General features: G+C 39.3%; 1 protein-coding gene across 1 annotated transcript in view; it reads right to left on the reverse strand.

Moving 5' to 3' along the window:
• LOC143211107 (acyl-CoA Delta-9 desaturase-like) overlaps positions 1-12,813 on the reverse strand; it is a 256,986-nt gene that overhangs the window by 114,412 nt on the left and 129,761 nt on the right. The window lies entirely within an intron of this gene.

A 12,813-nucleotide genomic window follows, 5' to 3' on the forward strand; every position in this document is an offset into this window, starting at 1 on the left:
ACAGACATCATGCTGCCGAATAATTAAAATTATGCCTCGAAAACGCAAAAGTTGGCCATCTTAGACACCATACGCATTAGATTGATCTTTTATCTAGCGATTGAGACTACGTAGTGGTTCCAAATGTGTATAATAGAGAAATGGTTTGTCAGTTACACACTGACGCTGCATCATCGTGAGCCGTATAGTGACGTCACGTTTACGTATGAAGCCTAAGGGTACGGGCACAGTGGAGCCGACATCGGTCGGAACTATGACGTCAGAGGCATCGGGCCCGACCTTCCAAATGTGTGGGTAGGCTCGTCTGTGAGACCTTTCTAGCTTCGACCGACGTCGACCGACAGGACCCCCGCCACGCGCTTGTATTTCGGTGCAGCGTTCACTTTAAATAATTTTCATGTCGCCAATTTTCAAGTATCAGTATTTTTAAGATCGGGTCCGCAAAGAGGACACTTGGGGCTATATTATCATTATTTTTATTTTTCCAATTTCCTGGCGGTATGATAGCAATGCGCCTGTTTAAAAAACAATTGCAAAATAAACTATGAAAATAAATATTTTTTCAACTGAAATAATTTTTATTAAACACTCTTATGGTTTCACTATGCGCACCCAAAACTAAAATTGTCATTGTTTTGTTAGTTTGGCCGTTATAATTTAATGAAAAAGTTGTGACACCTCATATTCCACCTCCGCGTAGAACCATCAATTTTCAAGATTTCAAAGAATTCTCTTTGAGATACGTTCATGACTTTTTCGGATTATAACGTTCATATTAAGGTCCAGTTCTAAACGAAAAAAATTAATAATTAGTTTTGTATTTTTTATAATTTAGAGTAATGCACTCACCGCACTGAATTTTATCTACACTATAAATGTTTAGAAAATCAAGGAGTGCATATACATTATAACAACAAAGAAAGTAGAAAAAATTTTTTCCTTCAAATGGATGTCGCAGTTGTTTCCAATGTCAGCGTTTGTGCTTAGGCTCTATCTCTTATAATCTACATATGATCGATGTATTAATACTGTAATGTATTAATATTTTAATGTATTTCAGTACATATAGATTTTTGAAAATGACGTTACCATAGTAAACGAATTATTGCCACGTCTTGGGGATTTTGCACCACTGTGCGACGTACGATAGCGTAGCGGCTATCGGCACGTGCAATAAAACATTTGGCGCGTCCAATTCATAATTCTTTACTGTAAAGAAATTTTTAAATTACTTTACAACTGAGTTAAGTAAAGTACAACTCGTGTTGTCCGAGAAAGTGCCGACTTCCAGCTCAATAGTAATGATCTGTCATAAACCTCTTCATTGAGTACAGCCCCGGGAACGGGGCAATATTTGCTAGCACATACAAATTGGCGGAATTATAAATGCGGATAGGTATATTAATATACTAAATGAAAACACATAGACGAAGTAGTGAAGAATTTGTCTCTTTGAACAAGATAATAACACTGTCCAACAAATTTCAACTTTTTAAAAGTATTTCGATTCCCACTATGCGATTCTTATAGAGTTTTCCGCGCTGATTCCGAATCTGTTTTTCATTTTTTTTCTATACGTCCAGTTTTTGAGAAAATGGAGTTTAAAAAAAAGACATATTTTTCAACTTTAAACAAATATTGTGATGTTATTATAAAAGATATTGAATTGTTCTTTACAGCAAAAGATTCTGTAGACTTTCCCGAATACAGTGATATCCAATATTAATACATTATGAGTGTTTAAACATGTTTAAACAATGATTAAAGACGGAGAGATATCACTTTTGCACCAATTTTTGCGGATAGTTTCGAATTTATCTCAAAAAATTAGGGTCTAGCGGAAAACCGAACTATACCACGCGATAGAGCAGATTTTTATCTTGAAAAACCCCCGTTTGAAGTTTGCGACATCGACGTTTTTTTCGAACCAGAAAGCAAAATATCTTCGCACGACATGAGTTTCCGCCAGTGGGAAAATGTCATAAAAAACTTTTCGTATTCGCACGTGTTGACGATGTCGTGATTAATGGCCGGTCGTCGTTCACTGGTCTATTGCAGGTCCGGGTTATAGGACGTTTTGGAATGCAGTTGTCGAGCTACGGTGGGCATAAAGCAGTTAAAAAGATTTCGGAACCGGCCCGCAATTTTGACATATAAATCAAGACCTTTGCTTCTTGACATCATAAATGAAACAGATGTGTTTCCCTCGCGGAACAGTTGTGTAGGCCGCCGAACCACGTTCAGCGAAGCCTTTTGGAAACTCGGGGTTTATGATATGTACCAGGATTTACAGTTACAGCAGAAAACTCAGAACGGAACATACTTTTCCCAACAATATTCATTGGACGAGCTATAAACAGCTTTCTTAAAAACAGCTTCGCTGTCCATCGCTCTATAATGGCTCGACCATTTGCAGAGGAAATGGAGAGAGGACGAGGAATAGAAACTACGCCGCATATACAGCCAACAAGCATATGAAAGAAAAACATAAAAATATATCCGCACTTCTTCAAAGTTCTGGACTATAATTTGGAGAGCTGTATTTTCATGTAATATGTAATTCAGTGATGACGTAGTTGAATTACTATTGTATAATTGAAATATAATGTAATTTAATAGTGTAATTGAATTAGCACAACTCTGAGTGGGTTAAGATATTAAACCGTTACCGCCTACTACTACACGATTGTAGGGGGTGGCAAGGCGCCATCTCGTATGGGTCTGACTTTGCGACATTGTATTGCTGCGAGCGTGAGAAGAAGGTTCCCAGGCAGGACCACAGTGACGTGTCTCTAGGTACGATGCGCGCCCGATTGGATTAGAGTGGAGGAGGCAGGCCTCGTTTCACAGGCATGTTCGGCTGTTGTCGAAATATTGGCTACGGCGGCCACACATACTATCTAGCGTACAGCGTCGAAGTCAAAACATTGGGACCACGGGCGCGGCTGTGGTGGGGGATAGGCAGACCTACAGATGATAGGCTCGATTTGTTTATGTGCCGTTCCCGGGGCTGTTCTCAATGAAGAGGTTTATGACAGATCATTACTATTGAGCTGGAAGTCGGCACTTTCTCGGACAACACGAGTTGTACTTTACTTAACTCAGTTGTAAAGTAATTTAAAAATTTCTTTACAGTAAAGAATTATGAATTGGACGCGCCAAATGTTTTATTGCACGTGCCGATAGCCGCTACGCTATCGTACGTCGCACAGTGGTGCAAAATCCCCAAGACGTGGCAATAATTCGTTTACTATGGTAACGTCATTTTCAAAAATCTATATGTACTGAAATACATTAAAATATTAATACATTACAGTATTAATACATCGATCATATGTAGATTATAAGAGATAGAGCCTAAGCACAAACGCTGACATTGGAAACAACTGCGACATCCATTTGAAGGAAAAAATTTTTTCTACTTTCTTTGTTGTTATAATGTATATGCACTCCTTGATTTTCTAAACATTTATAGTGTAGATATTATTCAGTGCGGTGAGTGCATTACTCTAAATTATAAAAAATACAAAACTAATTATTAATTTTTTTCGTTTAGAACTGGACGTTAATATGAACGTTATAATCCGAAAAAGTCATGAACGTATCTCAAAGAGAATTCTTTGAAATCTTGAAAATTGATGGTTCTACGCGGAGGTGGAATATGAGGTGTCACAACTTTTTCATTAAATTATAACGGCCAAACTAACAAAACAATGACAATTTTAGTTTTGGGTGCCCATAGTGAAACCATAAGAGTGTTTAATAAAAATTATTTCAGTTGAAAAAATATTTATTTTCATAGTTTATTTTGCAATTGTTTTTTAAACAGGCGCATTGCTATTATACCGCCCGGAAATTGGAAAAATAAAAATAATGATAATATAGCCCCAAGTGTCCTCTGTGCTGACCCATTTTTAAAAATACTGATACTTGAAAATTGGCGACATGAAAATTATTTAAAGTGAACGCTGCACCGTCCGACGTAGGGCGAAAAACGAAATGATTTGATTCTCCACCGGCGTCGGGACCCCATGGGGTTTGTCCATTGTTACCCTTCTCGAAGGTCTCGAAAAGGTTCGGCTCCCCGCTGAACTTGACCATTTTGCCCGATGTCGGCTCCACTGTGAGCACTTGTCGGTCGAAATCGGTCGAAAAGACACCAACACATGCTTCCCGAACGCTCGTCTGTGTGGGCAAAAGTCGGTCGTCGGGCGAAAACGGGTCCACTGTGCGCGTACCCTAACTTACCGGGAACATGCTTTTTCTCGTCCACTGTTTTACCGATACAGCAGAAACAGATATTAGCGCCCCGTAGCGAAAAATGCCGGACCTATACTAGTATCCTAACCCTCCGTTGAGGGGTATGTTTCGGTTTTAGTAAAAGTGTGTGTTTAAACACGTATGGTTTAACATAATAAACGTTGCATTGGCATTCTATGTGTCCCCGCTATTGCGCTAGCTGTATGCTTTTTCTATAAGAACCCTAAATTTCTCGATATTTAAGAAGATGTATGTGTCTTGACAGTGGCAGCACCGTCGCGCCGCCCAATTTTTGTCGAACTCCGCTACATGCTGCCGAATAATTAAAATTACGCTTCGAAAACGCAAAAGTAGGCCATCTTAGTTAGACAGCAAGTGCAATAGATCGATCTTTTATCTAGCGATTGTGACTACGTAGGGGCTCCAAATGTGCATTAGCGAGACATACTTTTACTAGAACCGGACCCCTTGCAATCCTCGTGTACGTATATAGTGTCTAGCGGTGTGTGGTGGCACCCTAACACACCGCTAGACACTGTATATGTACACGAGGATTGCAAGGGTTTCGTACTTTACAAAGTACGTCTCGCTAATCCACATTTGGAGCCCCTAAGTAGTCACAATCGATAGATAAAAGACCCACCAATTGCCGTTGCTGTCTAAAATGGCCTACTTTTGCGTTTTCGAGGCGTAATTTTCATTATTCGGCAGCATGTAGCGGAGTTCGACAAAAATTGGGCGGCGCGACAGTGCTGCCACTGTCAAGACACATACATTTTCTTAAATATCGAGAAATTTAGGGTTCTTATAGAAAAATCAAACAGCAACAGAAGTTTTGAGGTCACATACAATGCCAATGCAACGTTTATTATGTTAAACCATACGTGTTTAAACACACACTTTGTAAAGTACGGAAACATACCCCTAAACGGAGGGTGGGATACTAGTATAGGTCCGGCATTTTTCGCTACGGGGCGCTAATATCTGTTTCTGCTGTATCGGTAAAACAGTGGACGAGAAAAAGCATGTTCCCGGTAAGTTAGGCTTCATACGTAAACGTGACGTCACTATACGGCTCACGATGATGCAGCGTCAGTGTGTAACTGACAAACCATTTCTCTATTATACACATTTGGAACCACTACGTAGTCTCAATCGCTAGATAAAAGAACAATCTAATGCGTATGGTGTCTAAGATGGCCAACTTTTGCGTTTCCGAGGCATAATTTTAATTATTCGGCAGCAAGATGTCTGTACCGCGCGGCGCACTCACACACTCGTCACTCGGGCAGCGTGTACGTGTGCCTTGGCGGATCGCAAGGGTCCGGTTCTAGTAAAAGTACGTCTCGCTAATGCACATTTGGAGCCCCTAAGTAGTCTCAATCGCTAGAGAAAAGATCAATCTACTGCGCATGCTGTCTAAGATGGCCTACTTTTACGTTTTCGAGGCATAATTTTAATTATTCGGCAGCAAGATGTCTGTTCGGGAGGCTCTGCAAGCAGGCTTGACTTTGACCAGCCATACCGCGCGGCGCACTCACACAGTAACCGCTCGGGCAGCGTGTACGTGTGTCTAGGCGGATCGCCAGGTTTCGGGAAGCTTCAAATCATTTTTCGTTCTTCGCCGCCTCCTGCACTAGGTATACTATATCTATATCTATGCCATGTAATACCTTCCTACACCTGGTATATCATAGAGCACTATAAGGGTCGTTACGGGGAGCGAGACGCGCGGGAAGCACGAACACTGGTTGAACAATGCTGGCGTTGCCGACAACTGCTGCAAACCATTTCTTGTCCTCCGCTGCATCCTCCGCCGTATCTTCCGCCGCATTATAAATTGTTATTATTATTCTATACATTATAAAAATTCAAGCAATTATTTTAACAATTAATTATTAGATTGGAACGAAAGTTCGTAGCGTTTTTAAATAAAAATTCAAAGATGAAATTAAGATATTTATGTATTCATAGGATCATTGAATAACAAATACATTATAAAAATTGATTTATTTATTAATAGTATATTTAAATATATATATATGGTTTGTACGCGCGCCGGTGAATCTCCGGGGAATGCAAAGTGCACATTTTATAATTTATAATTTATTATAATTTATTGTAAAAGTAAAAATTATACGGGCCGCCTCTTCGGCCTCCGTCGCGCCGCGCGCTGCCCCGCGTCCTATCAACCCTTTGAAGACTTCCTTCAGTGCCTGTCTCCTTAGTATTTTCTGCAACATATAATAAAAATTAATGATAATGAAAATAACATAGGATACCTAGTTGGGACCTGGGATTGAATACTGTTATGATATCGGTTCCGGTTCTCGAAACAGTTATGAAGAATCTAAATGGTGTTGTAACTGTTACGAGTATATCGGTTCTGGCTTACATATGTAAATATCGATTACGGTAATGGTTTTGGAGAACCGATATTATTTCGGTTTTATAATTGTTAAATTTCGGTTCTGGATGTCGGTTCTGGTTTCCGGTCTGTATTATGTATTGTGTTCGGCCTTATATATTCATTATTCAAGTAGTTCTTTATTGTTATTCATAATTTAAACAATTTTTAAATGAATAAATTTTTATAATTTGTCTCTACATGCATTAATTGAATTATTATTCCAATAATAATTTGTTGTTAAAACAATTGTTTAAATAAACATTATTATGGAAATGGTAATTTAAACAATGAATATAGAAACAAACTATACATTATGAAAATTGATTTCTTTAAACTATTGTTTCAACAATAAATTGTTATTCAGATGATAATTCAAATAATGCATGTAGAGACAAATTATAAAAATTTACTAATTTAAAAATTATTAAATTATGAATAACAATAAAGAACTACTTGAATAATGAATATACATATGTATAAGGCCGAACACAATACAGAATACAGAACCGAAATCGGGAATCGACATCCAGAACCGAAAATTAACAATTATAAAACCGAAATAATATCGGTTCTCCAAAACCGTTACTGTAACCGATTTTTACATATGTAAGCCAGAACCGATATTCTCGTGGTGTAACAGTTACAACACCATTTCGATTCTTCATAACTGTTTCGAGAATCGGAACCGATATCATAACAGTTTTCAATCCCTGGTCCCAACTAGGCCTCTTATGTTATTTTTATTATCATTAATTTTCTTTTAAATGTTGCAGTAAATACTAAGGGTGCGCCTACAGTGCATCCTACGACCGACAGACATGGTGACGTCAGAGCCGTCTGGCAGACATTTCAAATGTGTGGGTAGGCCCAGGTAGGCCCGTCTGTGAGAGGCCCTTCTAGTTTCGTCCTGCATCAACCGACAGGACGGCCCTTGCACCATACAATATTTCGGTGCAGCGTTCACTTCAAATAATTTTCATGTCGCCAATTTTGAAGTATCCGTATTTTTAAAAACGGGGCCGTAAAGAGGACACTTGGGGCTATATTATCATTATTTTTATTTTTTTTATTTTCTGGTGCTTTCATAGCAATGCACCTGTTTAAAACAATTGCAAAATAAACTATGAAAACAAATATTTTCTGAACTGAAATAATTTTTATTAAATACTCTGATGGTTTCACTATGAGTAACCAAAACTAAGTTTCATCAATTTGCTAGTTTAGCCGTTATAATTTAATGAAAAACTTGTGACACACAACTCATATTACATGTCCGTAAAACCAACAGTTTTCAAGATTTCAAAGAATTCTTCGAGATACGTCTATATTTTGCTAAAGACTGCAACATATTCAAATTTGAACAAAATTCGAAACAGTAGTCCTATCTCGCATGGAAAGATTCATGTGCACTAATTGTATATGTATATGTAGATTAACACTCATGGAAGAAGAAACTGCGATTTACATAGATCAATCGTAAGCAAAAAAATTCAAATTGCAATTTTTGAGAGAAAACCTCTCTTAAATCCATTTAGTTCATTATTACTTTATTGTCGGAGCCACGAAGAAAAACTCGGACATCTCCCTATACCTCAATAGCAATTATGTGCTATAAACCTTGCAGACCTCCACGGTCAGTTATGGGCTGCAGCTAATCATCTTGGGGTTTCCCGTCAAACCCGCACACCATGTGCAGTGACTCTTTTATCTGTCTTCCACTCGGAAGACACTTTTGGCCAAGTAGAGATGGGACACCTTTCATGTAGTGAAAAAACATTTTCAATTTGTTTATGTCCAACAAGTAGTCCAATACAATGCCCGAATTACTATATAATTGAAATACAATGTAATTCAATTCTGTAATTGAATTAGCAAAACTCTGAGTGGGTTAAGATATTACACCGTTACCGCCCACTACTACGCGATTGTCGGGGTGGCAAGGCGCCATCTCGTATGGGTCCGAACTGGTGACATTGTATTGATGCGAGCGTGAGAAGAAGCGTCCCAGGCAGGACTACGGTGACGTGTCTCTAGGAACGATTGAGCGGCCGATTGGATCAGAGCGGAGGAGGCAGACCTCGTTTCACACGCATTTTCGGCTGTCGACGAAATATTGGCTACAGCGGCCACACATACCATGTAGCGTCCAGCGTCGAAGTCAAAACATTGGGACTACGGGCGCGGCTGTGGTGGCAGATAGGCAGACCTAGCAATGATAGGCTCGATTTGTTTATGTGCCGTTCCCGAGGCTGTTCTCTATGGAGAGGTTTATGACAGGTCATTACTATTGAGCTGGAAGTCGACACTTTATCGGACATGACGTGTTGACTTGTGTTAAATTAAAAAGTACTTTACAGTAAAACATTATGAGTAGGACGCGTTAAAAACAGCTTTCTGGAAAATAGCTTCGCTGTCGATCGCCCAATAATGACCCGACCATTTGCATGCCCAATGTTTTACAGCCGCTACGCTATCGTACGTCGTACAGTGGTGCAAAATCCCCAAAACATGGCAATAATTCGTTTATTATGTCATTTTTAAAAATCTATGTGTATTGAAATACATTACAGTATTAATGCATCGATCATAGATTGTAATAGAACCTAACCCAAACACTGACATTGGAAAGAACTGTGACATACATTTGAAGGAAAAAATTTTGTCTCATTTCTTTGTTGTTTTTGCGTATATGCACTCCTTGATTTTCGAAAGTTTCATAGTGTAGATATTATTCAGTGCGGTGAGTACATTACTTTAAATTATAAAAAATGCAAAGCTAATCATTAATTTTTTTTGTATACATATTATTAAGACCCTATGGTGCCACCAATTTTTATTTGGTTATAATCCAAAAATTTGCGACTTTATGTTACTTTTCCACAAATAAGGTCACAATGGTTTTAGAAAGTGCGAGATAAACGATTATTTCGAATCCACATTTATTAATATTAAGATTTTTAAAACTAAGAAAATATGAAAAAACTATCCGAATACCCAAAGTCACAAGTTTTTCATTAAATTATATCATAGTGTAACCATAAGAGTATTTAATAAAAATGATTTCAGTTGAAAAAATATTTGTTTTCATAGTTTATTTTGCAATTGTTTTTTCAACAGGCGCATTGCTATCATACCGCCAGAAAATTGAAAAAAAAAAATTATGACAATATAGCCCCAAGTGTCCTCTTTACGGCCCCGTTTTTAAAAATACGGATACTTCAAAATTGGCGACATGACAATTATTTGAAGTGAACGCTGTTTCGTCCTACGCCGGACGAAAATTGAAATTATTTGATTTTCCTCCTACGTCGTCAGACGGCGAGGCCCCATGATATCCCAAGATACGGCGGAGGATGCAGCGGAGGACGAGAAATGGTTTGCAGCAGTTGTCGGCAATGCCAGCATTGTTCCCCATAGCTCCCCGTAACGACCCTAGTGCTCTATGCTATACCAGGTATAGGAAGGTATTGCATGGTATAGATATAGATATAGTATAGGTACCTAGTGCAGGAGGCGGCGAAGGACGAAAAATGATTTGAAGCTTCCCGAAACCTTGCGATCCGCCTAGACACACGTACACGCTGCCCGAGCGGTTACTGTGTGAGTGCGCCGCGCGGTACGGCTGGTCAAAGTCAAGCCTGCTTGCAGAGCCTCCCGAATAGACATCTTGCTGCCGAATAATGAAAACTACGCTTCGAAAACGCAAAAGTAGACCATCTTAGACACCGTGCGCAATAGATTGATCTTTTATCTAGCGATTGAGACTACGTAGTGGTTCCAAATGTGTATAATAGAGAAATGGTTTGTCAGTTACCGAACCCTTGCGATCCGGCTAGGCACACGTACACGCTGCCCGAGCGGCGAGTGTGTAAGTGCGCCGCGCGGTACAGACATCTTGCTGCCGAAGATTGAAAATTACGCTTCGAAAACGCAAAATTAGGCCAACTTAGACACCATGTGCAATAGATTGATCTTTTATCTAGCGATTGAGACTACGTAGGGGCTCCAAATGTGCATTAGCGAGACGTACTTTTACTAGAACCGGACCCTTGCGATCCGCCTAGGCACACGTTCACGCTGCCCGAGCGGCGAGTGTGTAAGTGCGCCGCGCGGTACAGACATCTTGCTGCCGAATAATTAAAATTATGCCTCGAAAACGCAAAAGTTGGCCATCTTAGACACCATACGCATTAGATTGATCTTTTATCTAGCGATTGAGACTACGTAGTGGTTCCAAATGTATATAATAGAGAAATGGTTTGTCAGTTACCGAACCCTTGCGATCCGTCTAGGCACACGTACACGCTGCCCGAGTGTCGAGGGTGTGCCACACACTCTCCTCGAGCACACCGACACTGTGTGACGTCACGCTTGCTCCTGACTTACCGGCAACATTTACTGATGCAGTGACGGCAGACAATGTACCCAGCTCCCCTACTGGACGAAAATCTTATTACTTAGGTTCTACTAGCGGCCGCTCTTTCGTTTTTGGCGTGACCATCGAAAAGTCGTCAAGGTCAACTGGGGATCCACACCCTTAAGGGGGCCGTCTCCTAGCAGATGACGGACGAGCGTGAACACTCACACACCGCTAGAGTACACTCACACACCGCTAGACCACGTATACGTACGCGAGAATTGCTAGGATCAGGGAAATGGGTTCTGATTTCTCGATAATGCAAAGACGGGGGTTTTTATTAGTCAAAATCGCTAGATAAAAGATCAATCTAGCTCGCTGTTTGCTTCAAAAGTCGTTCTTTTACGTTTCCGAGCAATGATTTTGCAATATTCGGCTGCATGTTGCCCGTCGGAGAGGCTAGTACGCCGGCGTGACTGTAGCGCCATCTGACGGGCAACATGCGACGGGCAACATGCAGCCGAATATTGCAAAATCATTGCTCGGAAACGTAAAAGAACGACTGTTGAAGCAAACAGCGCGCTAGATTGATCTTTTATCTAGCGATTTTGACTAATAAAATCCCCCGTCTTTGCATTATCAAGAAATCAGAACCCATTTCCCTGATCCTAGCTATTCTCGCGTACGTATACGTGGTCTAGCGGTGTGTGAGTGTACTCTAGCGGTGTGTGAGTGTTCACGCGCGACCGTCATCTGCTAGGAGACGGCCCGGGGCTTTTGTCTTTTCTTTTGATCGAAACTGTGCTCTGTGAGCATATTTACTCTTATATTCAATAATATTCATATTTGTAAGACTTTGTAGAAATTTATGACGAGTCTGACTCGTTAAAATAGGGCAACTGGTTAACCCCTGCTAGCTGAAAACAATCATGAGTCACGACATTGTCATTATAATTATGGGAATCTTGCAAAGTGGCATAGTTATTTTTATCTATACAGTGGGACTTTGATTTAAATTTTATTAACTTCCCGATTTTATAGGGAAGTTATTGTAATGACCCCGAAAATCGAAAATCGATTTTTTAGCAGATCTTCACGTTTCATGGTCATTGCAGTCATTTTAGACTATTTTCAGCAAAATGTTCGTATGTGTGTGTGTGTTTGTGTGCGTGTGTGTGTGTGTGCGTATGGCCGTTTCTATGTAATCAAATTTTTCGTTAACGTTTTCAGAAAAAGTAACAACGCGATCAGGATGATGAATGATGCAATCGATGTGCCCCGCTGTAACTTAGAGCTGATTAGATTTTGGTCCATTTTGGTCAAGTAGTTTTTTAGTTTTTTTAGTTTTTTCGAAAGAAGTTCATTCAACAATGTAATTTATACGAGAGAACGGAAAGTTTCCACCGAAGAAACGAACGTAATTACACAAAAAATTTTTTTTCGATTTTTTTAAAATTTAAAAAAAAAAATTTCTTTTACATTTTTTTTTGTACCTTACGATGATGTTTCCGCTTACAATAATCGAAAATTATCCCAATGCAAGAGTGAGTTAATCATCTCTACTCCCGAGAATACTTTTTCAAAGAATATCGATGAAAGTACAAAAAAAAATTTATATTACAATCTTTAAAAAAACAATCAGTTCAAAACGAATTATTAACTGAGATTAAATTGAAAATTAATATAAACTATATGATAATTATTAATAACATTGATGTTGAAAACGGATTGGTTAATGGAGCACACACACATGCGGAATATTAAAATTTATTACTTTTCAAGAAAA

This window comes from Lasioglossum baleicum, chromosome 8 (genome assembly GCF_051020765.1).
Source record: "Lasioglossum baleicum chromosome 8, iyLasBale1, whole genome shotgun sequence".
In the NCBI taxonomy this organism is placed as follows: domain Eukaryota; kingdom Metazoa; phylum Arthropoda; class Insecta; order Hymenoptera; family Halictidae; genus Lasioglossum; species Lasioglossum baleicum.